Here is a 5202-nt window from a genome sequence, read left to right as displayed (position 1 = left end):
TTTCGTGAAGTGACTGCAGTTAGTCATAGAGAGCTTGGCGCCTCAGCAGCAACAGCAGCACGATGAGGTGTAGTAGCTGCAGTTAACCTACTACTCACTTCCTCCTTTCTCAACCTGTTCGAGGACTTGTGTGGGAGGGCTGGGTTTCTCTTGTGTGAACAGTAGAGCTTGGGTTGTGCTGCAGTGCGAAGGCTTTGTGTACGAGGCGGGTTTTACAACTTGTGAGTAAAAGTTACCTCAGGGCTTGGGACACAGGCGCATAGTAGTGTGAATCCGTGAACAGTCCCTGGCTCTACAGGGGTTGGGCAAATAGCGCCTGCGGCCCCTGGGCTTTTTTGGGTTCATGGACAAGGAATTAAACTGTGTCCTGCCATAGAGGGTGAGCAGGAACATGCTACCACTACCACAGGTTTAACCTGGCCTGTCCTTTCCACCAGGGGCCAAATGGGGCAATTGACTCAGGCCCAATAAAAAGGTATTGTTTTATGTAGCACCATCATATTCCATATCGCTGTACAATGTGTAGACCGGACATAACGAGTAGTGTATAGTATAATACTTTGACTTACAGAAACGGGTGAGGGCCCTGCTCGCTCAAAGGAGCTTACAATCTAGTACAAGCGGGAGTGTGGGGATCCATCACAATTCCCCTCAAGGCACCGCTGCGGGTGCAGTTTACCATTTTTTCTTCCGCTTCTCCCTCCGTGAGTTGAAAGGGCTCAGCAGGTCCCCTTAACTTAATGCAAACTTTTTAAAAACAGAATTTGGGTTTTTCTTATCTCAAAGTTCCATGAAGTAGCGCTCGTTAACATAGAACACTTCCCTTTAAAAACTTCTCCGTTGTATTCTACCTAAGGATTTATGAGAAATGGTTGTTTTTTTGTTGACGTTTCCTAAATTTGTTGCAGTAGCCTTTGTTACTGTTTTTCATCATTGAGGTTAAGCACAGCAGACAGGACACAGGTCTTTTCTGTTAGCGGCGATCGGTTGATCCATATTTTCCTTTAGATTCACTAGTAATCACTGAAGATCTACCTGTTCTCCAGAGACCAGCTAGGGCCAAAAGCTTTCCCTGGCATTTAAAGCACAGTAGCCCACGAGTCATGGGTCATCTGCATACCTGGGAACTGGGTGAGCACTGCGTCTCCGGGTCAAACCCGAATCCTCCAGGTCGCGGGGTCTTGACACGCCCATTTTCCCTTTAAATGGGGGTGTTGCCCGCCGACGTCAGCAGGATGGTTGGACCGACCGCCCGCCGACATCAGCGGGACAGCCCACATTTGCTATATGACATCATTTCCATACATGGGAACTTCTGGGCTCCAGCTACCCGGAGCTTTGCCTTGCGGGACGTGGCTGGGACTGTCTGCCTAAATCAGCGGGACCACCTGCTGGCGTCAGTGGGCAGTCCTGGCCGCGTCCTGCAAGGGAAGGCTCCGGATAGCCGGAGCCCAGAAGTTCCCAGGTATGGAAATGATGTCATATAGCAAATGCCAATAATGTATGAAGCAATTTCTGGCCACGCCACAGAGGCATAGAAGGCCCTCTCCAACCCTCGTGTGATGTACTCCTCAGGGCTATTCTTACATTCAAAATACCAGTAGGAACATATGATGTGTGTTGGGGGAGCAGCTTCTTTCCTGGGGTGCTATTTATTCAAGGATTGATCCTGCATATTGATATTCTCTTTGCAGTTGTGAGATGAGTCAAGGTCTGGTGGCATTTGCCATATTTGCCCTCCAGCTAGTCCATCCCCTGTTGAACTCTTGTTCTTACTGGCCTATGTGGTTAAAAGTGAGCGCTATTGCATTAGTATGCCAAAAAAACATTTCAAAAGAAAAGTGTCATAGGAAGATGTATATGAAATACAACAAAATTATTTTATACAGTGATGTGTAAATTTATAGAAACTTACTAAGTTTTTAACCGTTTAAAGAGATCCTTGTGTTTATCCAAGAAAGACAAGCAAGGATTCATTTAGGTGACGCGTTTGGCGGGTCACTGCATATAGTCTTCATGATAGGCTATCAAAGGGTTAAATATTTAGAGTCTTGGGGTCAGCTCATTTACTTTTTGTAAATAATGATACGTTTGTGCGTATTCTGGGAGACAGTAATACTGTGTTGTCCCGTAGTGACACCTGCTGGTATGCACAGCAAACATGGCTGCCACGGAGTAAGCCTCGCTTCTGACTTGGCCCTTTGTAGATTCTCTTGGCGTGTCCCATTTTTGCATACTTGGCAACTCTCGGGTTTAAACTCAGGGTCTCGGGGGTTTTCTCCCCAATCTCCAGGTCTCGGGGTGATGGGGTAGCTTCTCAGGGTCACAACGTCTAGGGCTGGCTCCTTCCTATTCTACACTGCCGGGATCATTTGGAAGACTCCCAGCTCGTGCTTTTGCTGCCAGTATGTTATGGTTCATATCTTTGCTTGAATTCAGGTGGCTCAATGAATAATACGTTTTTATTTTTCCTGGAAGAGCGACACTAGAGGCATTTGGTTAACACATTTGGCAAGTAATACATAGAATCTTCATGATTGGATATTTAAGGGTTAATACTTCAAGAGTCACCGGGTCAGCTCATTTATATAGTTCCCGGGCATGCGTATTTGTGGGTGTCCTTTAATTCTGGTGAAAACGGTAGGATTTTGGTAAAATTGAAAAGTAGCCTGCTGTGAAGCACAATGTATACGGCATCAATGGGTTTAAAGTACATTAATAGACACGCTTAAGTTATTCTATTAATTTCAGTGGATTTTGCCCTTCTCCTTTATTTTCGTTTGAACATAAAAATGAAAACAAAATAAAACATGAGCAAGTAGAAATGAGGGTCTGTGAGGGCTCCATAGCAAATGATATATAGTATGTCTAAGATATGTCCATCAATCAATAAAGATTGATCGGCAGGAACTTTCCGTTTGTTTAAATGGTTAATGTTCAACATCTGGAAATATACCCCAAAATAGCTTTTTGCAAACAGGCCACCCTATGCCCCCCAAAGAGCATATTCCAGCCATCTGTGAGGCAACACTTCAGGGAGGAGGCTACCCAGAGCTTTGCCAGGGGGCAGGTCTAGCTATGGGAGGGGTGGGGCCAGCCCTAAGTACCATCTGGTTGATGTGGGAAGAGGATTGGGCGGGGTGTGGGTGTGGTTAAACCTCAGAGAACAAGGAGAGTGTGCAGTAGACCCAAGGGAAGCAGCCCTTCTCCCGGAGACTCCAGGTCTACTGCAAGCGAGGATGATTGTTGGGTCACTTGGTGTAAATAAACTGCTTTAACGTGTAGTTGATACTATTAGGTTATGCTGGCAGGGCATGGCCTGGCCTGGCCGTTTTAGTAAAATATGACTAGTATTTTGGAACCGGTTCCTGTGGGTTACATCAGGACAGATTAAAGTTGGCTGACCTGATGTAAGCATTGGAAAGATACAATGACCTTATCTTTCTATGGAATCCCAGAAAGAGAAAAAAAAAAAACTCCTTTATTGAATGATGTATTTACAAAATACTAGTATTATAATGTACCGTAGGCATTGTGTGTAACTTACTCATGTGCTCTATTGTTTCCAGGTGCAACGGTGAAGACAATAAGGCTCTGTTTGCTGTGATTGAGAGACAAAGCGAACGTAAGTTATCTGAGGATAATGCTCTAAGTAACAAGTGAGTTATTGTCTGCGTGTAACACGAGTTATGTACATGGTAATCTCTCCTTCAGGCTAATTTTTTCAAACAGTGTGAGTAAGGAAAAATACAATATTTATCAGCAAAGGATTTTGTTATTCATGGGCGTTATCTAAACTGTGGTTGACATTTATTTACTTTCGTTTTCGTTTTTGTTTTGTTTTTTACCTATGTTTTTATTGAAAGGACTTTCAAGTATCGTTTTTTTTTAAATAAATAAATACGACATTGACAGGATAATAGTCTCTGGCCATGACATCACTGCATGACGTCATGTTAAGTTAGGAAGGCTTAAAGATAGGCAACGTATATACGTTGTGATAAATTTTGATAATTTGTTAAATATTAAAGTAGACCATATCTTACTCACCGCTGTGCGCATGTGCCTTCAGAAAGTTATACTAGCTAAATCCTGCCCCCCCATTCATCAACCGTAGCAGACATACAGTAGGATTAAGCATTGAGCTACTTTAAGGGCGTGTTGTGAGATGAATGAGGACCATTTCTGTCCAGGCCGCGTAGACATTGACTATTTTGACTCTGGTTACTCCTCGACATCCGATGTTCGATCAGATGCCACCTGGGAGTCTTAATTATGCTCATTCACTGTACATTACTTAGTCTAGAGAGAGAAATGTTTGGTTTTAGCAACAAAAATGTTTTAAAATACATAATTCATAGACTGAAACATAGAAGACATCAAACCTGCTGGTCATGGGAAGGTCTGGCGATGGGAGTCTTGCTTTCTTTTTCTTTATGCACCTAGGGAAATTTTACCTAGTTTTTTTTTTTTTCCTTTTCTATTGAATTTATTATTTTTTGTTAAATATGTATATCTTGAAAGTTTTATAATTTAAGGAAAGGTCAAATGGACCTTTCGTGCAAATTTTGGCCGTTTTTCACGGCCGCTACGTGGGCATATTTGTCCAAATTGGGTATAAGTGCCGTCCTGATTCGGACACCTTGTCAAGCTGTCGGAGCCTCGTCGTGCAAATGTAAAGGTCATTCTAAAGGCGTGAAGAGTAGGGTGTAGCAAAGGGGCAAGGAGAACTCCTGAAAGCTCCAGGAGGTGGGAAAGTCCCGTAGTGTTTAACTCAACCCACTCCACAAAACACACAGGCAGACTAGACGGGACGAAGGGGTCTTTTTCAGCCATCGGATTCCATTTTTCTCCTTTCATAACCAGATCTGGCTGCTCGGTTCTATACGATTTTGGTTTCTTGTTGCTGTTAAGAAAAGGGATTAGAAATAGGAAAAGTAGAGTAACTTGGGCCGTGACTTGTGTAATTTGCTTGTGGTGTTGCTTTACTGACAGTGACTTTAGGAGCTGTGCGCGTATGTAAAGTGTTCTTGGAATGTTTGCGATGTATTTAATTCCGTGCAGCGTTTTGCCTGTTGCCATCCTGCCACTGATAGTTTATTTGCATGGATTGTGTCTAATTTTAGTGTAAGATTGTCCTCTCCTTTACACGGTGTTACAGCAAAGGTAAAATGACTCCAAACATGTATGATATATATATAA

Source organism: Spea bombifrons, chromosome 9 (genome assembly GCF_027358695.1).
Source record: "Spea bombifrons isolate aSpeBom1 chromosome 9, aSpeBom1.2.pri, whole genome shotgun sequence".
NCBI lineage: Eukaryota > Metazoa > Chordata > Amphibia > Anura > Pelobatidae > Spea > Spea bombifrons.
The sequence above is the reverse complement of the archived record's forward strand: the minus strand, read 5'-3'. Positions refer to the sequence as shown.